The following is a 23,227-nucleotide window of genomic DNA, read 5'->3' on the forward strand; positions in this document are numbered from 1 at the left end:
TGATTTGGCCATCACAAGCGAATTAAATTAATTATCTAATGGTCATTTGATTTCATCAGCTAACATGTGTGATATGGATTCAAGAGAAGATTACTAGCACCTTTAAAGAGGAACAGGCTTAAGGAAGGGGGGGGGGGGGGGGGTCGGTCTATGTCTAACAATCTTAATCTTACAATGAGAACACAATTTGAAATCTAATCCAAGTCAGAATCTGAAAGCGTCCCCTTTCCTCATAATAGATTTTCCCCCTCTTTCTATTTTTCTTCTTTACGGTTTGCTTGGTTGAGACCTGGTCATTGTTGTGAGGACTGGTGTGCTCCTTCTAGCGGGGCTGAGGCTAAGGAGGAAGTAAAGCTTGTCTGCCAGCTGGATGGCTGGCTCTGAGTGGAGGTACTGGCCTGACAGATAGGCCAGTTTGAGGCCGTATTTGTACGGCGCTGGCACCTGGATAGTCCAGGGCCAATTCCAGTACATGTGGCACATTTTGAAGGTCAGCCTGGAGTGAAACCCAGGGTTAGATTATGTTAATAATGACAGGCTTTCATGCGACGCATTCCACGCCACCTACCTATAAAGTCAACAACTGAGGTATTATGATAACTAGTGGAAACTATTTGGCCCTTACTGCAACCAGAGATTTATGGTGACATTCAATGTATGTTTAACCTTACCTTTGCAAGTGGTCTGGGGAGAGGTTTGCCGTGTTGTAGACTGATATGTAGTGTGTGGGCAAGCCACAAGCCCTGTTGAATGTGATGAGCCATCAGGTAGAAGTAAATCCTGGGGAGAGATACATATTTTGATAAATGAGGAAGTGTTACAAAACTGATGACCTAAGCCTAATTCTGCCCATTTCTCCACTGAGAATGCACAGTCAGAGGGGTAGAATTGGGCATCTAAACAGCATTGGGCTTCATAATGACAGAGCCAGGAAGAACCAATCCCTCTTGGTGACTGTGTGGTCCAGGACAGTCCTGGGCGGAAGGTTGGCTGGATGCCCTTTGGGTCGGGAAATGGTTGCACCTGGTGAAACCCAGCAGCGTTGCAGTTCTTACACAAACTGGTGCGCCTGGCACCTACTACCATACCCCGTTCAAAGGCACTTAAATCTTGTCTTGCCCATTCACCCTTTGAATGGCATAAATACACAATCCATGTCTCAATTGTCTCAAGGCTTAACAATCCTCCTTAAACCCATCTCTTCCCCTTCATCTACACTGATTGAAGTGGATTTAACTTCTTATGGCTGCAGGGGCAGTATTGAGTAGCTTGGATGAAAGGTGCCCAGAGTAAACAGCCTGCTCCTCAGTCATAGTTGCTAATATATGCATATTATTAGTATTGGATAGAAAACACTCTGAAGTTTCTAAAACTGTTTGAATTATGTCTGAGTATAACAGAACTCATATGGCAGGCAAAAACCTGAGAAAAAATCCAAACAGGAAGTGGAAATTCTGAGGCTGGTCGATTTTCAACCAAGATCCCATTGAAATCACAGCGAGATATGGATGAGTTTGCACTTCCTACGGCTTCCACTAGATGTCAACAGTCGGTAGAACCTTGTCTGATGCCTCTACTGTAAAGGGGGGCCGAATGAGAGGGGAATTAGTTAGGTCTGCCATGACCTGACCATTCTTTGACCATGCACGTTCACATGAGAGGGAGCTCTGTTCCATCGCACATCTGAAGTCAATGTAATTCTCCGGTTGGAACGTTACTGAAGATTTATGTTAAAAACATTCTAAATATTGGTTCAATACATCGTTTGACATGTTTCTACGGACTGTTACAGAACTTTTGGACATTTCGTCAGGTTTTAGTGAACACGCTTCCCTGACGTTGGATGTGTTTACCAAACACGCTACAAAAATAGCTATTTGGACATAAATGGACATTACCGAAAAAAACGATAATTTCTTGTGGAAGTGCATTCCGACGAAGATCAGCAAAGGTAAGTGAAGATTTATAATGCTTTTTATGAGTTTTGTTGACTGCACAATTTGGGCGGGTAACTGTATGGCTTACTTTTGTGGCTGAACCCTGTTTTCAGATGATTTAATATTGTGTTTTGCCTTAAAGCTTTTTGAAATCTGACAGCGGTTGCATTAAGAACAATTTTATCTTTAACATCAATAAGGGATCATGGTTTTCACCTGGATTCACCTAGTCAGTCTGTCATGGAAAGAGCAGGTGTCCTTAATGTTGATATATAGTGCCTTCATTAAGTATTCACACCCCTTTTTTACGCACTGGTTGGTCGGCCCAATTGAGGTAGTATGTACATGAATGTATAGTTAAAGTGACTATGCATATATGATAAACAGAGAGTAGCAGCAGCGTCAAAAAAGGGTGTGGGGGTTACACAATGCAAATAGTCCGGGTAGCCATTTGATTACCTGTTCAGGAGTCTTATGGCTTGGGGGGAAGCCTTTTTGTCCTAGACTTGGCACTCCAGTACCGCCTGCTATGCGGTAGTAGAGTGAACAGTCTATGACTGGGGTGGCTGGGGTCTTTCACAATTTTTAGGGCCTTCCTCAGACACCGCTTGGTGTAGAGGTCCTGGATGGCAGGCAGTTTAGCCCCAGTGATGTACTGGGCCGTACGCACTACCCTCTGTGTATGTCTCTGTGTCCAGTATGAAGGAAGTTAAAAGGTACTTTTGCAAGCCAATGCAAACTAGTGTTACCCATAAACTTCCAGTCATTGCGTTATCTAGAAGCATGCTAGTCCCGAAGTATCCCTTTAATCCAGACATTAATATGCTTTAGAATGACACTTGATTTTGGTGGGAGATACAGGGTTACCCGGGAGAAGAGGGATTTATTATTGGGATGGAACATTTGTAAAATACCGGGAAATTATTCAACCCTAGTCCAAATAGGGCTATTGACTTACATGTTACTCCAATATGTGGCTGTACGTTGTTTTTTTTAACCTGTTCAGGCGGGCGACAAAGCCCATGACTGATCTGTTCTTCTTGCTGGAGTCGAGATGCACGTCCACGGCAATCAGATGTTTCTGTTTAAACGTAGAGCAAAGACGGACGTTAACAATACTACACTATTAAAACATTTTTTTTTAAAGACAATAGCCATCAGGCAACTAACGGTCATCATGTTTGTGGCCAGCAAACCTCTCCTGCTCATCCATAATGCAATTGTCAACCGTCATTTAACTTCCAGCTAAATTATTCAAATCAGAGCCCCAGTCTTCCTCTGCTTCCAGTCACGACTGTGCCAAAACAGTGTGCTCTGACTGCAACCTGTAGCTTGCTGCCTAGCGTCATCCCGGTCACATCACTCCTCTGCTCCAGCCTCCCCAGAACTGTTAAGTGGCAGGTACATTTTAAAATAGCTGATTTCACAAAAATAACAAATAAATCCCCTTACATATTCAGACTGCATACTGAAAATGTAATTATGCTGTATTAAACTACTTGTTTTATATCATCCCATTCGCATGTCACTATGGGTAAATGTTTGTTGTCCACTACAAAGTAAGGTATGTGCGGAAGAAACATTGTGGTTGAATGCATTCAGTTGTGCAACTAACTAGATATCCCCTTTATGTTATACAAAGCTTTAATTCTGACTTGCATGTCTCTCTGGATTCAATCAACCCACTGTCTCCATCTGTTGGACACAATACATATCTACACCCAAACTTTGAACAGTCAACATCAGCCAAAACTTTACTTTTTATGTAACCTTATTTAACTAGGCAAGTCAGTTAAGAACAAATTCTTATTTACAATGACGGCCTACCCCGGCCAACGCTGGGCCAATTGTGCGCCGTGACTATGTGACTCCTAATCCCGGCCGGTTGTGATACAGCCTGAAATCGAACCAGGGACTGTAGTGACACCTCTTGCACTGAGATGCAGTGCCTTAGACGGCTGCACCACTCGGGAGTACTACTTTACCAGTAAAGAATATAATACTAAACAGAGGTATGTCCACAGTTCTCCCCCCAGTTTGCAGTTCATCTGTAGAAGGATTTTCTGTGCATCGCTTCTCAGCTTTTAGGGTTGGGAGATGGCCTGGATGTTGATGGCCTGCAAAGCTGAAGAGATTAACATTTATTTTTTAATTCAACTTTTAAATGTATTTTAGATTAACCTTTGCGTTAGGCTAAACAAGCAATTGAAACCTTTTTTTGTGCTCATGAAAACCTGGACATTTTGTGAACATCTGGTTCCTAAATTACGGTTCCTTGCCTTTTCCCCTGAACCCTTCAGTATTCTGATAGGACCTGAGGTGAAGGCTAAGCAAAATAGTGCTGGCAACCATCCATGTTATTTAATTTTGCTTATTGTATGTTGCCGAGTAGACTATCCTGACTAAATTAAGATGAAGTGAATTGTCTGGAGATGTGGCCGTATCAACCTGAGAGGGCACTGGACTCTGGATGCAGTAGAGCTTCTTGATGGCGCAGTAGAGCTTCTTGATGGCGCAGTAGAGCTTCTTGATGGCGCAGTAGAGCTTGTCTCTGTTGCCTGTCATGATGCACAACAACTGCACTTCGGGCTGAACTTTTTTCACAAAAAAAATGTTCAAAGGTGTTTCGAAGCTATAGTGACATGTCCTGCCTCACTGGTGAGCTGGGAATGGATGCTCTTAACATAGGTCTCGGTGCAGTCGTCCTTCAGCTCCACGCGGATGGGCTGGTCCAGCCTCAGGTCCATTGGCCCAGCCACCGTCCCAAAGCCGGACACTAGCTCCTCTGCCTGCTCAGCAAAGCAGGTAGAATATGGCCCAGCAGTTCTGTTTGTCTATCAGATTCACATGAACAGGCCAGAGGAGAATAGAGCAGTGAGTAAAGAGAAAGGGAACGTCATTTCAGATTCACCCTATGTAGTGGACTATTTTTGTCCAAAGCCAGGCTGATTTCAGTTTATTTTTCTTCAATATTTTTTTTAAGTGGCTGCATAGGACACTAAATATCCTTACTTAGTCCCGAGTGGGGCATAAATATCCGTAATCAACCCCAAAACAGACTACAGTACAGACTAGGGTTGGGCCTGTAGGCAGACGGGGTCGGGTCACAGGAAGGACACTATAGAAGACTGTAGTTCCACACATTGTTTATGATTTGGTGCTTAGTCTAGGCTATATGTAATTCTTATTTAAATCGTTACCAAAGCCATAAACAATCTCATTAAATCCCTGTTAATAAAACAGGCCTAGTTAAAGGAAAAGGAAACTAACACTGAGTACACAACAGCGGTCCAGCGCAGAGCACAGCCTACCTCAATGAAGATGCCATCGGAGGAGACTATAACCTACTGGCAAGGTGGAGCAGAAATTGTCGCTTTCCAGTCATGGCCAACGTCGCCCAAAAAATATCTGTGTATCTGTGCAACAAGCACGCAGTCTGAACATGTTTTCAGTAAAGCAGGCAATATTGTCACTCCAAAGACTTTAAACCAGAAAAGGTGAACATGCTGTTATTTCTTGCCATAAACCTTTAGGTAGGTCTAAGACAACAACAATAACTAGACACAATTGTGTAATGATATTCTTTTGTCCCTTTAGGGCACCTGTAACCCCCTCCTTGCTTACCTACATTGAAATGCTTGGAATGTTCTTTCTGTGAAACGCATTAAACAATGCCCACGTTAATTTCTACTCCCGTCTCATGTCCTGTCCTTGTATTAGTTGTATAAGTAATACAGTGTGCTATACAACACCAATGGTTCCTCATTGCATTTCTAAAATGTAGCCTACATTCAAATCATCCATATTGGAATTTACAGGACCCATATGTATTGGGTGCATTACACATTAGGGTGTCAACCCACAGTGCTCAGAATGACAGACAATTACATTTAAATTATGGTAATGCTTCTTAAAACCTCTCTGGGATATGTGGGACGCTAGCTAACCAACAGCCAGTGAAATTGCAGGGCAATTCAAAACAGACATCTCATAATTAAAATTCCTCAAACATACAAGTATTCTACACCATTTTAAAGATAAACTTCTCGTTAATCCAGCCACAGTTTCTGATTTCAAAAAGGCTTTACGTGGGAAGGCACACCTTGCGATTGTTAGGTCAGCGCCAAGTCACATAAAAACACAGCCATTTTCCAAAGAAGGAGAGGTGTCACAAAACAGAAACAGCGTTAAAATGAATCACTAACCTTTGATCTTCACCGGAAGGCACTCCCAGGACTCCATGTTAGACAATAAATGTGTGTTTTGTTCAATAAAGTTCATCTTTATGTCCAAAAACCTCATTTGAAATTGGTGTGTTATGTTCAGAAATGCATCGTCTCAAACAAACATCCGGTGAAAGTGCAGAGAGACACATCATATTACAGAAATACTCATAAACATTGATAAAAGATACAAGTGTTAAACACACAATTAAAGATAATCTTCTCCTTAATGCAACCACTGTCAGATTTCAAAAAGGCTTTACGGCGAAAGCACACCTTGCGATTATGTTAGGTCAGTGGCGATTCACAGAAAAAAATACAGCCATTTTCCAAAGAAGGAGAGGTGTCACAAAACTCAGAAATAGCGTTATAAATATTCACTTACCTTTGATGATCATCGGAATGCACTCCCAAGAATCCCAGTTCCACAATAAATGTTTGTTTTGTTCGATAAAGTCCATGATTTATGTCCAAATACCTCCCTTTTGTTCGTGCGTTTAGCCCAGTAATCCAAATGCGCGAGCAATTAGTTCAGACGAAAAGTCAAAAAAGTTATTACAGTTCGTAGAAACATGTCAAACGATGTATAGAATAAATCTTTAGGATGTTTTTAATCATAAATCTTCAATAATGTTTCAACCGGACAATTTCTTTGTCTTTAGAAATGAAAAGGAACGTAGCTCGCTCTGCCAGACATCTCAGTCAAAGAGCTCTTATTCTCTCGCCCTTCACAGTAGAAGCCTGAAACAAGGTTCTAAAGACTGTTGACATCTAGTGGAAGCCTTAGGAAGTGCAATATGACCCCATAGGCACTTTATATTGGTTAGGCAAAGACTTGAAAACCTACAAACCTCAGATTTCCCACTTCCTGGTTGGATTTTTTCTCAGGTTTTTGCCTGCCATATGAGTTGTGTTATACTCAGACATCATTCAAACAGTTTTAGAAACATCAAGAGTGTTTTCTATCCAAATCTACTAATTATATGCATATTCTAGCTTTTGGGCAGTTTACTCTGGGCACCTTATTCATCTGGCACCTTATTCAACTGCCTCCGTTCCCAGAACATGAAACTCATGTAATGAAACATACAATAAAACATAATTTTCAAACATTTGCCAAAATGCAACTTGTGGGAAAACACCATTCTAAACACCTGATAGAGATGAAAATCTGTCACATGTAGAACCTCTGTTAGAAATGTAGGAAGAGGGGGAATCTAAAGATGCAACAACTAGGATAGGTTGCTAATATGGATTGTACCTTTGGCTTCTGGACAACGAAAGAAAGTTGATATGAAAACCAATAGAACAGGAGAGAAATGGCAGTGGTGGGTTCAATAGGGAAGTAAATGAGAAAACAACCATATGCCAAAATTATATAATTACTCCCGTCTATACCGAAATAAAATACTTCAAGAAAGCATTACTTAGCCACAAAGGAAGAGGAACATTAGCTTCTTTAAATTTTTTTTGCCGTGGATTGTTTCAAATCACAAGCTTGTAAGCCTATGCCTATTTGGGAAGCCCGCAATTTGGGCAGTGAGCGTGGCAATAAGCCTAGCTGATTGTTGAGTTGTGGCTGTCAGTGAAAAGCATCTAACATATGTGTGAAGATAACGCATCTTGAGTATAATTTAAAATGTTGAGACAAGGGGAGGGGTGTGTGGTGAAGATATAGGCGAGTCTCTCCAGAATTGCTCAGCTGTCTCAAATTCTTGCGCATTCATTGTTTCATTAAGTTAATTGTTTGCCCTTTGATAAAAAATAAATAAAAAAAACTCCCCATTACATTCTGTATGCCACCAGTAATAAATCTACCGTTAATCCCATGTAATTTGGTTACGTAGATTTATGTTAATGCATGTATTAATTAATAATTTACCGTTCTCATTCTCGGATTGTAAACGTTGTTTGCAGAGTTCACAACCTGCTACACTTGGGAGAAACAAGTTTTGGTTCATTTCATAACCCTCATAAGATTTGTCAATTTCTTCATTGTCTTTTGTTTGGAGTGCTCCATGTAAACAATGAGCATATGTCTGGTTTCTATGTCCTGATAATGTTGAGGGAGCGTGCACGCCTGAGCACGCATAGAAGTACCTGGGCTGCTGTGCAAAAATGTAGGAAAGTGTTTTTACATACATTGTGAATAATAGAGTTAAACTATAGTTCATAGTAAGCTATTTGAAAAACCTTTCCAATAATCACCAATCTTAGGTGTGAAAGAGAAATGGAAGTGATTGGCCTTTTATAAACTGGGTGGTTCGAGCCCTGAAAGCTGATTGGCTGACAGCTGTGGTATATCACACCATACACTACGGGTATTACTTTTTTTTTTACTGCTCTAATTACGTTGGTAACCAGTTTATAATAGCAACAAGGCACCTCTGGGTCTTGTGGTATATGGCCAATATACCACGGCTAAGGATTGTGTCTAGGCACTCCGCAATGCGTCGTGGCTAAGAACAGCCCTTAGCCGTGGTAGATTGGCCATACACCATACCCCCTCGTGCATTATTGCTTAAATAGGCCATGAGCTCCATGCGTCCATTTCTTTAGCCACCAATGGATCAGTGTATCAATGTGTCCATATGGCAGAGGCTGGTGATCTCACATTAGTGGACATTTAACTTTAAGATTATCATTTTAATTCAGATTTTTATGATAATGGAGACATTCAAATATTATTGAAATGTAACTTTTACCTCCAGGTAATAGGCCAAACAGAAACCCTGCTGACACATATTTACTAAAAATGTAGGCTATAACCATCTTTTGTGGCATCACGATGGCTGTCAATTCTCGTCGCTATAGGATGCAATCATAATGTCGCCCAAGCTATAGTAAGCTAGTCATTCCCCTGACATCAGTGGGCTGTACTTGACCCGGTGACTCACATAGCTGATTGAAGCATCCCTGACAACCTCCCTGGACCAGCTGACATCAGCTCCGGTGACAAAGTACGCTGACTGTAGACAGACAGTCTCCAGGGGAAGAATTCTTCCTGTAATCTAGATGAACCAACAGAATAGTTCATAGTACTTTTTATAGTTACACAAAGAAAGGTATGTGAGCCTGTATGCATGGAACATCAAGGGGGGGAGAAAAAAAGAAAAAAAATGTCCTTTTACAAGTGCTTGTAAAACCGGAGAGTAGTGGATACATACTCTGACCGCAATCAAAGTAGTAAGAGCACGTTAAATATTCTTTACCCTTGATTCCATTTAACTCTGCAGGAATTTTAGAAGACTTGAACTATTCTAACCCTTTAGGAGCTGACAGCAGGTCACTGCCAATTGTTTATCAACTGAGATTTACTCTTGGGAATGTATTTTATTACTCAACTTTTAAAAGCAGCTTTGAGACAATTTATGACATCCTCTTGTGGTTAAACTTTGAAGGAAAAGCCATTTGTTCTAAGTTATTTTTCAAAAGCTAAACTCAGCTTCAACGTGGCCCCTGGGAGCTGTGTTGGTAGGCTTTCTGCACACAGGACGAGCCTAATAAACCTAAACATAGCGATTGTAGAGCCCGACCGATATAGGATTCTTGGGTCCGATTAGCAATTTTAGGGAGGCAAAAGTTACCTATTATCAATATGTTTTTTTAGAGGTGGAATTAAAAATCTTTTTTTTTTTACATTGTGCCTCAAAGGATGAACTGATACTCCAAATGGTGATTTCTTAACTAAATATTAAAATGTAATAACATTTTATTTGTGGTTTACATGATCACCACCAAAAAGCAACTATATCCTCTATAAATACAAAACATAAAAAAATACCTTCTTAGGTAGAACTTACAGATTTGTCTATGGCAGTAGATAAGAATGCAGAAGTGTTTGTGCTGAAGCACTACAAGCACACTAATAAACAAGGGCTGAATTAATTAAACTTAGTCTCAAAGTAAATCTGAAACTGCACTTTTTATTAAAACACACATCACGACGAGAGACAACACTACATAACGAGAGACCTAAGACGACAACATAGCATGGCAGCAACACATGACAACATGGTCGCAGCACAAAACATTATTGGGCACAGACAACCAAAGGGCAAGGTAGAGACAATACATACATGAAGTAGCCACAACTGTCAGGGATGTGTGTGCTTTGGGGACCTTTAACAGAATGTGACTGGCAGAACGGGTGTTGTATGTGGAGGATGAGGGCTGCAGTAGATATCTCAGATAAGGGGGAATGAGGCCTAAGAGGGTTTTATAAATAAGCATCAACCAGTGGGTCTTGCGACGGGTATACAGAGATGACCAATTTACAGAGGAGTATAGAGTGCAGTGATGGCCGAATGGTTAAGAATATCTAGCCGCTCGAGAGCACCCTTACCCACTGATCTATAAATTCCTTCTCCGTTATCTAGCATGGGTCAGATGGTCATCTGAATCAGTGTTTGGCAGCTGGGGTGAAAGAGGAGCGATTACGATAGAGGAAACCAAGTCTATATTTAACTTTAGCCTGCAGCTTTGATATGTGCTGAGAGAAGGACAATGTACCGTCTAGCCATACTCCCAAGTACTTGACTACCTCAAGCTCTAAACCCTCAGTGGTAGTAATCACACCTGTAGGGAGAGGGGCATTCTTCTTACCAAACCATATGACCTTTGTTTTGGAGGTGTTCAAGGTTAAGGGCAGAGAAAGCTTGTTGGACACTAAGAAAGCTTTGTTGTAGAGCGTTTAACCCACTCAGCTGGCCCCTCCCCGGATTTTAAGACTGTACACTACAGTGCTACAGTACACTACAGTGCATTACAACAGTCAACAGTCATTTAAAGAAACACTTTGACAACCGTGCAATGAGAGCTTGTTCAGAGATAATTTTGAGGAGATTGTAAACTCCATTGGAATCGTTCCCATTGTGCATGTTCCCATGCGTCGTCAATGGACCGCATTGTGCATTCTGGGCGATTCTAGAACAAGAGCTGTCCTTCAAGGAATGTATGGGAGTCAATTGTGCGCCAGCTCAAAAAACAACATTAGCATGAATTTCGTCAAGTAAAACGCAAATATTTTCAGAGATTTGAGACAATTAACTTGTTCTCTGTAATATCGCATAGCTTTGAAATTGTTACATTACGTACTTTCATGGAAAATAGGCTGGTTTCTCGACTCATACCCTGATTGAGGGATTACTTGACGATAAGCTTAGCAACCACGTGACTCAGCATGACAACATGAACACGATTGGTCGACAGTCTGCTGCGTAAGGTGTTATCTACGTTTCTTTATTCATTGCCCAGTGGGATTCCTATCTCCTCTTTTCTCCCATATCTGTCTGGTTATCACATAATGTCTGTTATGACAAGCACATGCTAGCTGTTCATTATATATTCTTTTTACTGAAACTAATGTAAATTACACGTATTCAATTAAATGTATTGGCTATATATTTCAACTGCAAATGGCACGCGCTGATGACTGAACTTTAATGCAGGAAATGCTTGTCACACTTGTTAGGATTTATGTTTATGCACTATAGCCCGCTACCATATTGTTTGAAGATGAATATTGTTTTGTTACACACACACATAAACAATGCAGATGTGTGTGTGTGTGTATGTGTGTAAAGATTGAGCAACATAGAGTGCCTTGATGCAAAAGCTGTGGTCAATCTGGAGAGGGGAGGGGGTGCATATCTCTAGGCCAACCAGGGAGGGTAGGACACTGGACAATACCAAATAAGGAACTGTTTGAGTGTAGAATCTGGGGGGAGACACAAGACGGATCTAATCTACCCAACGACCAGATGCGGACAGATGCGAGCACCAAGAGACTGGGACAAGTCTGAGTGCCAGCAATAGGCTGAGCAAAGTTTAAACCACGCTCAGCCTCTACTGTGATAGGCCAACGGACGGGTTGGAACTAAAGCTGTCATAGTATAAAAACTGTTGTTTGAGCACATTCCAGAGTTCCCTGTTCTACCCTGCGCGGTGATACAGTGAACCCGTATATACGAAAATTGCATTTACCACTTGAGTTTAATTAAAATACTTAAAGTATATTCGGTGACTCTGAATCACATTTTGTCCTGATACCAGATTTGAACTGACGCAAATCTCTTTCACACTGGTTTTAAATCACATTTTAATTTAGGTAGCTAGCAAACTCATGAATGAAGCGCATGGTCAGAATGATAGTGGGCTTAGTTGGCGCAGATCTAACATAATAGGCCTAGACAGTAACAGTGTTATTTTTGTATGAAGGATGAGTCAGTGTTGACTTTGGCGCCAGTCCAGTGTTTGCACATATGTAGCACAGATTGCTTGCTAGCTAGCTAGGCTAACTACCTTTCTGGCTAGATAGAGCTTAATTACATTGCTGGTTAGCTAGCGTTAACCAAGTGAGCATGTGATGAGGACAGGGCTGCTTGCGTGGTGAAATATTTACTTATTCAAATACGCTGTCGCTGGAAAGCTTTCTTAGTGTCAAACCACCATGCACACGTTGTGATTTACAATGATGTTCAATGAGCAGCTCAGTTCGCCCTCTTCAGGCAACCATTGAAACATTCTAAAAATTACTGCAAATGAGCACACGTATTTGTTAATTCTATGTATACAATATCAGTGCTTTAAATGGTGGAATAAAGACTGATACAAATGTTTCTGTGAAAGGCTAACATCTGCAGATAATATCAGTCGGGCTCTAATTGTGCATTTCATTTAACACACGACTGACCTATTGCCGTCCATTTAACTTGATGGATTTCACAAACGACGAGCCAGCATCCAACCATTTTTTAAGAGTAATGTGTGAGTGAGCATGTCTAATGAGCTGTGCGGAGCCTCACCACCTGATAAATGACTGTTAATTTTATGTGTGACTTCAGCTACACAACAAATATCTGTCAAATGTTGATTGTTTAATAGTGCTGTGTGTATCCTCACCACCAGGATGTCTTGGCTGATCTCCAGCCCCCAGCGTGCCAACTCCGTCTGGGCCGGTGTTCTTCAGGATCTGCTTCAGGGAGTGGGTGTGCTGCTCACTACTCACATTGATGTGCATTGTCAGGTCCTGGGACGGTAAAACCGTCACTTTCATTCTATAACAATATAATTACTCTGACTTTGCCCTTCCCATTTAATCTCTGACATGTCTGGGTTCAAATAGTATTTGTTTCCCCATCCCCAATACTTGGAGCACTACATTCAGCCTGTCTGGATTGCCAGCTGGGTTTATGGTGTACAATTTTGGGATTATTCAATTGAGGCAGGAAAACTCAAGCAAGCACAGCATTTGAAAGAAAACAATAGTAACCAGCTAATGTGTTATCAAATGCTGCGTTATCAAAATCACTGTGCTGCCTTCATGGACTGTGGATGTCACAGAATGTAAATGTCACAGAAAACCCCACAGGGAATAGAATGCATTGCTGACACAATGATTTTACCGTCATGGCTCGGAAGTCCGTTATCATTTTGTCAGGGATTCCAGTCATGAAGGAGAGCTCAGGCAGAAGCAGGAGGATCATGCCGGTTATGACTTGCTGTAAGATAAAAACAAAATTAAATAGAACGTATTGTATCTCTACGGAGAAGAATGTCTCAAACTCCTCAATAGAAACTCAAAACGACTATTTATAAAGCATGTGTGATAGTAGAACATCATAAAGAGCTATGAAAACAGAGTATGTTGAGATTAATCCCAATACTGACTCGCCCCATAAGGTGGCCTTCCGTTTCAGGGATAGTATTCCGTTTCAGGGTTGTTGGGTGTGTTAGTGTCAGCAAACGAGTCCTGCGGAATATTTTTATCTTTCCCCCTTGCTTCGACCTCTTTTTGGGTCCATGGATAAGCATGGGTTGGGTCATATCTTTTATGGTGATGCCGTAGTTTTTGGCTGTTCATATTACAAGAAAAAAGTTGTAATACACACATAGGAAATGCACTTGAAAATGCACTTGAATAACACACAAGGCTCTGTTCAAAAACATAGATTAGTTGCCTGCTTGAGATTGAATGGGCAACTTCAGACCAGGCCTTACCTGTAGTCGGCCATGTTGAAGGAATCTTTGAGGGATGCAGTAGGTGTGGTTGTTCTAGCGGGTGATGACAATGCTCCCGATCAGCTCTTTGGTGCACTCATCCCGGAAGCTCTCCCTGCTTTTCTGGTAGATCACTTTCCTGGGATGCAGAGGGATCAAAAGGACAAAGGTTACCACTCAGGGCCCTGCAAGTCAGCCCATTTGTTTCCCAACATATGTCCCTTTAGTGACCAAGACTAGACAACCCCTCAGTCTCACAAGTCCCTGAGGTTGTTTTGAAGTGGTTGAGGCATACTCAGTGTCCAAATCTCTATGAGCAGGCTGATGCACTTTGTGAGAGCTTGTCGATATTTGTTGAAATATGAGTGTATCAGTGAAATTGCTATTTGTAAATATCTTTATGGCAAAAAAAATTGTTTTAAATTGGTATGAACTACATTAGACAGCGCACCATGTGGGTATACACACCATGTGTATCTACACTGAGTATACCAAACATTAAGAACACCTTAATATTGACTTGCACCCCACAGTTGTGTCAAGTTGGCTAGATGTCCTTTGGGTCATGGACAATTCTTGATACACATGGAAAACTGTTGAGTGTGGAAAAACCCAGCAGCATTGTAGTTCTTGGAACAAACCGGTGCGCCTGGCACCTACTACCATACCACATTCAAAGGCACTTAAATCTTTGTCTTACCATTCACCCTTTGAATGGGACAAGTACACAATCCATGGCTCAATTGTCTCAAGGCTTAAAAATCCTTCTTTAACCTGCCTCCTCCCCTTCATCTACACTGATTGAAGTGGATTTAACAGGTGACATCAATAAGGGATCATAGTTTTCACCTGGATTCACCTAGTCAGTCTGTCATGGAAAGAGCAGGTTGTCACGCTCTGACCTTAGATATCTATGTTTTCTTTATATTTTGGTTAGGTCAGGGTGTGACGAGGGTGGGTACGCTAGTTGTTGTATTGTCTAGGGGTTTTGTATTGTCTAGGGTTTTTGTAAGTCTATGACATGTAGGTCTAGGTGATGTGTATGTTTTTGGTGGCCTGATATGGTTCCCAATCAGAGGCAGCTGTTTATCGTTGTCTCTGATTGGGGATCATATTTAGGTAGCCATTTTCCCTTTTGTGTTTGTGGGTTCATGTCTATGTGTAGTTGCCTGTCAGCACTCATTTGTATAGCTTCACATTTTGTTCAATGTTCATTCTTAGAATAAAGAAGAATGTACGTATACCACGCTGCYCCTTGGTCTCCTCCTTTTGACGGCCGTGACACAGGTGTCCTTCATGTTTTGTACACTCAGTGTACACCTTAAAATATCTGTCCAGAGAACAGATTTATCATGCATATTTTTGAGTATTAGACAAGTTAGTCAGAGACGTAATGTAACCATTCTTCTAAGTGGTTTGGTTGAACTCACATGCAGTCAAGGACGGAGTCGTTTCACAGCACTTTGTGGGACATATCCACCTGGAGGTACAGGCTTCTGTCAGTGTGCTTTCTGCACATTGAGTAACCTGGCCACACCTGCAGCCTAGAATATGAAGATGGAAACCAAGTGGCTTGAGTCAGCTGCTATTATCCTAGAGATTTCAGTTGGAGTATAATTTTTCAGTATGTGGACAATTTGAATTCCTTCCCGATGTTCCCAAGTATGACTGCACTTTTTGGAACTAATGATTCCGCCCCACCTGCTTCAGTCCCAGGATCCTCATTAACCTTGACAACACACAGGGAGAGAACACTAATGTCTCGTCTAACCAGACAAATTGAACATTTGGTGTAGCCAGCCAGGCTTTTTTGGAGGGTTATATACACTGCTCAAAAAAATAAAGGTAACACTTAAACAACACAATGTAACTCCAAGTCAATCACACTTCTGTGAAATCAAACTGTCCACTTAGGAAGCAACACTGATTGACAATACATTTCACATGCTGTTGTGCAAATGGAATAGACAACAGGTGGAAATTAGAGGCAATTAGCAAGACACCCCCAATAAAGGAGTGGTTCTGCAGGTGGTGACCACAGACCACTTCTCAGTTCCTATGCTTCCTGGCTATTTGGTCACTTTTTGAATGCGGCCGGTGCTTTCAACTCTAGTGGTAAGCATGAGACAAGAGTCCTACAACCCACACAAGTGGCTCAGGTAAGTGCAGCTCATCCAGGGATATGGCACATCCATGCGGAGCTGTGGCACGACGTTTTGCTGTGTCTGTCCAGGCCGTTAGTGTCCAGAGCATGGAGGCGCTTACCACCAGGAGACAGGCCAGTACATCAGGAAAGGACGTGGAAGGGGCCGTAGGAGGGAACAAACCCAGTCAGCAGGACCCGCCTTACCTCCACCTTTCGTGCAAGGAGGAGCTACTGCCAGAGCCTGCAAATGAACCTCACAGCAGGCCACAATCTGCAGTGTGCTGCTAAAACGGTCCAGATAACAGACTCCATGAAGGGGTGGGTATGAGGGCCCGACGTCCACAGTGGGGGTTTGTGCTTTAAACAGCCCAACACCGTGCATGGAGCGTTTTGGCATTTGCCAGACACCAAGATTGGCAAATTCGCCACTGGCTGCCCTGTGCTCTCAACAGATGAAAGCAGTTCACACTGGAGCAACCATGTGACAGAGACGTGACAAGAGTCTGGAGAACGCCGTGGAGAACGTTCTGGCCTGCCTGCAACATCCTCAGCATGACCAGTTTTGGCGGTGGGTCCAGATCCATGTGTGGGGTGGCATGTTCTTTGGGGGTTCCGCACCAGCCCTCCATGTGCCGCCAAGAGTAGCCCTGACCTGGCCATTGAGGTACCGGATTGATCCTCAGACCCTTGTCGTAGACCATATCGCTTGGTGCGGTTTTGCCCTGGGTTCCCTCCTAATGCAAGACAATGCTAGACGTCATGTGGCTGGAGTGTGTCAGCAGTTCTCGCAAGAGGAAGGCAATTGATGCTATGGGACTGGCCCGCGCCCGTTTCCACGCAGACCTGAATCCAATGGAAGCCACGATCTGGGACATCATGTCTCGTCCATCCACCACGCCACGTTGCACCACTAGACTGTCCAGGAGTTGGCGTCTTAGTCCCGGTCTGGGAGGAGATCCCTCAGGAGGACCATACCCACCTCATCAAGACATGCCCAGGCGTTGTAAGGGAGGTATAACAGGCAACGTGGAGGCCCAACAACTACTGAGCCTCATTTTGACTTGTTTTAAGGACATTACATCAAAGTTGGATCAGCCTGTAGTGTGGTTTTCCACTTTAATTTTGAGTGTGACTCCAAATCCAGACTTCCATGGGTTGATAAATTTGATTTCCATTGATAATTTTAGTGTGATTTTGTTGTCAGCACATTCAACTATGTAAAGAAAAGTATTTAATTTAATAAGAATATTTCATTCATTCAGATCTAGGATGTGTTATTTTAGTGTTCCCTTTATTTTTTTGAGCAGTGTATTTGATTTATTAAATTAGCTACTTCAGTGAAAAAGCTTTTTAGGATTTAGGGGGAAATTGACCGTTTTAGAAAGTCTGGCCTCGTGTGTAAAACATTTGAGGCCTCTTAAGAAAGCAATTGTTTTTGCTTGAAGCTATCAAACGAGCACAATAGATGACTCCATGTAGAGAACAAGGGGAGATTAGCTAAATTCAGACAACATGGCTGCACTTAGGGCAGGTTTTCCCCCAGATAACGTCTCTCATAGGTAGACCACAGGCCTTTAAAAAAAACACCTCCAATTTCTCAAAATGTAAAAAGGTCAATTAGTGGTGGACCATTAGCGGTCTCATATTGCAGCACTGGGGTGTATTTTTTTGAGACCAAATGGAAGACAACATACTGTAAACAGGGAGGGACTACCTGAACTTGTCCAATAAGAACCATTGTTTTCTGTTGTAAAATGTTTTGCTATGATGTGCCCTAATGAAGGCTGCATTTTGCAGTTATGAATACGGCCCTGTTACCTCCTCAATACCATGTTGTAAAAAGGGGATGCACAGGTCAGAATGCACTTCAGAGGCATCAGGGAAAAGTGACCTACCTCTTCCATCTTCACATGGAGGTAAAGAATTGAGGTGTCAAAAGCAACAACATCTCCCGTGGTGGGGCGATGGTCCTTTATCATGACAAATCGCATTCCCATTGACTCAGCTTTGGGACTGAAAAGTGGGACAAATGGAATAATAAGTTAAATTTAGATGTGCTGGCGCTACTGAAATGCTTCTATGAAACGAGGTGCTCATCTGAGTGAAGTCATGACTCATGTAGTCCCCAAAAACTTTTTCAAATACTCAACAGGGCAAATGTTATTTCTACTATTTTTCACAGGAATGTTGCCCTTTTTTTTCCTAATACATGTACTTAGGTGAAAGTGACATGGTACTGATAGACTGCCTCGTTCCTGCAGCCAATGGTGATATGGTTTGAGCCTATGTGCAATGTTATTCCTTTGGTACCAATCTTTTGCAATGGTTTACTGAAAAAGGAGAAAATAACTGTTCAATGACTAGGTCTAACAGTCATAAAACACACAATTCATAATATAATGAGCTCCAACAGTATTGGGACAGTGACACATTTGTTGTTGTTTTGGCTCTGTACTCCAGCACTTTGGATTTGAGGGTATTTTCAACCGTTTTAGAAATTACAGCACTGTTTGTACATAGTCCCCCCATTTTAGGGGACCAAAAGTATTGGGACAAATTCACTTATGTATATTATAGTAAAAAGTAAAGTATTTGGTCCCATAGTCATAGCACGGAATGATTACATCAAGTTTGTGACTACACATTTGTTGGATGCATTTGCTGTTTGTTTTGGTTGTGTTTCAGATTATTTTGTGCCCTGTAGAAATTAATGGTAAATAATGTAGTGTCATTTTGGAGTCACTTCTATTGTAAATAAGAATATAATGTTTATAAACACTTCTACATTAATGTGGATGCTACCATGATTACAGATAATCCTGAATGAATAGTGAATAATGATAAGGGAGAAAGTTAGACTCATAAATGTCATAAACCTCAAAAATGCTAACCTCCCCTGTCATTGTAATGGTGCGAGGTTAGCATGTTTTGGGAATCTGATATTTGTGAGTCTCTGTTGTGCAGCGTACATGAGGTGATGAAGTTACACTTGTATGCAATTCATTACTAAATGTTTGCCATCATATATCTTATAACGGCTTTCTGCCAGAAGTCAAAGAGCTCTGGGTGAGATATCTGTACAGCTGCCATTTTCCCCCTGTGCTTCCTACTAGCATTTTTTTCTCCTCTTCGGTTCTTCTCTCCTCTGCTCAATGTACACATGCTGTTCTTCCTTCAGAAAATGTATGCATCACACCTTTCTTTACTTGCACAATTTCTCTTGTTCACTTTCGCTTGTAAGTGTCCAATCACCAAAAATGACATTCGGTAGCTACTAGCCATGCTTGTATAACTTTATGAGCTGGATTTCCCTGTCTTTGCAATTAGTTTGTTCGTTGTCACTCATTAGAATTTAGCTATTAGTTTGTGCTAATTTTGTTTGCATTCTGGTAATAGCATTTTTGTAGTAGAGGCTTTTCTTGCACTTTTAGCGCCCCCTTCCTATGCTGTTAATACCGTAAATTCCGGGATAAGAGAAGGACGGTATGACAATATAGAAATCTGGATACCGCCTAAGCCTACCTTATAGTCCTTGGAACATTTAAAGTCCAAAGTTCTGGAGTAAAGAGCCAAAACAACAACAAGAATGGTCACTGCCCCAATAGTTTTGGAGCTCACTGTATACAAATACATTTCTGCCTCATCATTTGATTGCCTTCAACAACAGTAACATCATTTATAGAAACAATAACATCATTTACTTCATAACAATATATGTTTTCAGAACATGGTTTGACCAATACTGGTATTTAGTTACCATATGGATGGTACTTACCAGGTGGCCTCCATTTTAAGTTCTCCCTCAGTTGGACATCTACCTGGAGCCTTGTGGGCCTCTTTGGGTGGGGAAGAGGGGAATCAGCGAAGACTGGATGGGGCCAGGGGAAAGAGCAGGGGCCACAGTGGGCCTCCTCCCAGTACCCAAGTGGGCATCGATGCTCGTCCCATTCCCATCATCTGAGATGGCAGACCTCGGCCAAGGAAACTGCAGACAGAGACAGACACATTACAAGTTCTTAGTTGTTCAAAAACGCCATCCACAACATAAGTGTGACATAATATGTAGAAGAAAATAAAAATCTGAAAATATTTTAATATTTGTTTTTATAAAACTAATAATATCTATTATCTAATCAATATTACTGCTTAACTATTTGTCTAAAGAAAAATGCTCTATTTTTATTGTCCGGCCTAGACGGTTCCTTGAATTATTGACAAATCACATTAGGGTTGCACAATTAATTGCAATATTGACATATGCAATACCTATATTGTAAGATATCTTTATRGCAATATTTTGAAACAGCCAAGCCTGCTCCTGGCCGTTCTGCGGCCCTAGGCAAGGCAAAAAAATTGCCGCCCTCCCATACCCCAACAAATCTAGAAAAGTCCCAGTAAGATAAATGAAAAAAAATCTGAGCCAATCATAGATGTTTATGATTTGGTTCAAAGCCGGTCCAGACTACATCCCCAAAAAATGACGACCAGTCTGGACGACACCAAAAAAAGAGGGGCGGTCCGGACAGGATAAAAAAAGATATCATTGATCACTGGGGTAAAACCTACAATGTCAGCCTGCAATGAAATTGTATGAATGCCCATTCATGTGGTAGGCCTACTATTTGTAAAACAGGAAGTTGCATGGGCTTTATTAGTCCTGATTCCTGTGACTACTGGATTTGGCTATTTAACAATAGAACCACCTGGCCTTTCAGCATACAGTGCATTCAGAAAGGATTCWGACCTGCTGACTTTTTCCATATTTTGTAATATTACATAAATATATAGCTGAAAATAGCTGTGCAGCGACACTCTCCATCCAACCTGACCGAGCATGAGAGGATCTGCAGAGAAGAATGGGTGAAACTCCCCAAATACCAGTATTCCAAGCTTGTAGCATCATCCCCAAGAAGACTCAAGGCTGTAATCGCTGCCAAAGGTGCTTCAAGAAAGTACTGAGTAAAGGGAATACTTACAGTTGAAGTCGGAAGTTAACATACACTTAGGTTGGAGTCATTAAAACTCGTTTTTCAACAACTCCACACATTTCTTGTTAACAAACTATAGTTTTGGCAATGACACAAGCATGACAATACATTTTTCCAACAATTGTTTACAGACAGATTATTTCACTTACAATTCACTGTATCACAATTCCCGTGGGACAGACGTTTACATACAGTAAATTGACTGTGCCTTTAAACAGCTTGGAAAATTCCAGAAAATGATGTCACGGCTTTAGAAGCTTCTGATAGGCTAATTTACATCATTTGAGTCAATTGGAGGTGTACCTGTGGATTTATTTCAAGGCCTACCTTCAAACTCATTGCCGCTTGGCTTGACATCATGGTAAAATCAAAATAAATCAGCCAAGACCTCAGAAGACAATTGTAGACCTCCACAAGTCTGGTTCATCATTGGGAGCAAGTTCCAAATGCCTGAAGGTACCACGTTCATTTGTACAAACAATAGTACGCAAGTATAAACACCATGGGATCACGCAGCCGTCATACCGCTCAGGAAGGAGATGCGTTCTGTTTCCTAGGGATGAACGTACTTTGGTGCGAGAAGTGCTAATCAATCCCAGAACAACAGCAAAGGACCTTGTGAAGATGCTGGAGGAAACAGGTACAAAAGTATCTATATCCACAGTAAAACAAGTCCTATATTGACATAGCCTGAAAAGCCACTCAACAAGGAGGAAGCCACTGCTCCAAAACTGCCATAAAAGCCAGACTACGGTTTGCAACTGCACATGGGGACAAAGATCATACTTTTTGGAGAAATGTCCTCTGGTCTGATGAAACAAAAATAGAACTGTTTGGCCTTAATGACCATCGTTATGTTTGGAGGAAAAAGGGGGAGGCGTGCAAGCCGAAGAACACCATCCCAACCGAGAAGCATGGGGGTGGCAGCATCATGTTGTGGGGGTACTTTGCTGCAGGAGGGACTGGTGCATTTCACAAAATAGATGGCATCATGATGACGGAAAAGTATGTGGATATATTGAAGCAACATCTCACGACATCAGTCAGGAAGTTAAAGCTTGGTCACAAATGGGTCTTCCAAATGGACAATGACCCCAAGCATACTTCCAAAGTTGTGGCAAAATGGCTTAAGGACAACAAAGTCAAGGTATTGGAGTAGCCATCACAAAGCCCTGACCTCAATCCTATAGAAAATGTGTGGGCAGAACTGGAAAAGCTTATTGTGGGAAGCTTGTGGAAGGCTACCCGAAACATTTGACCCAAGTTAAACAATTTAAAGGCAATGCTACCAAATACTAATTGAGTGTATGTAAACTTCTGACCCACTGGGAATGGGAAATAAAAATAAAAGCAAATAAAAGCTGAAACAAATCATTCTCTCTACTATTATTCTGACATTTCACATTCTTTAAATAAAGTGGTGATCCTAAATTACCTAAAACAGGGAATTTTTTAAAGGATTAAATGTCAGGAATTGTGAAACTGAGTTTAAATGTATTTGGCTAAGTTGTATGTAAACTTCCGACTTTAACTGTATGTCAATGTCATTTTTCTTCTGCTGGGATAGCGGGACGGTAGCGTCCCACCTGGCCAATAGCCAGGGAAAATGTAGAGCGCCAAATTCAAAAATATTATATAAAATCAAACTTTCATTAAATCACACATATAAGATACCAAATTAAAGCTACACTCGTTGTGAATCCAGCCAACATGTCAGATTTCAAAAAGGCTTTTCGGCGAAAGCATAAGATGCTATTATCTGATGATAGCACAATGTCAACAAAGAGAGTGTAGCATATTTCAACCGTGCTGGCGCTACTCAAAACGCAGATATAAAATATAAAACATGCATTACCTTTGACGAGATTCTTTTGTTGGCACTCCAATATGTCCCAAAAACATCACAAATGGTCCTTTTGTTCGATTAATTCC

At 41.5% G+C, this 23,227-nt stretch overlaps 1 pseudogene; it reads right to left on the minus strand.

The window, feature by feature from the left end:
* Window positions 1-267: 267 nt before the first annotated feature.
* Window positions 268-23,227, minus strand: part of LOC111957550 (piwi-like protein 2) — a 42,016-nt pseudogene continuing 19,056 nt past the window's right edge.

Source organism: Salvelinus sp. IW2-2015, linkage group LG33 (genome assembly GCF_002910315.2).
Source record: "Salvelinus sp. IW2-2015 linkage group LG33, ASM291031v2, whole genome shotgun sequence".
In the NCBI taxonomy this organism is placed as follows: Eukaryota; Metazoa; Chordata; class Actinopteri; order Salmoniformes; family Salmonidae; genus Salvelinus; species Salvelinus sp. IW2-2015.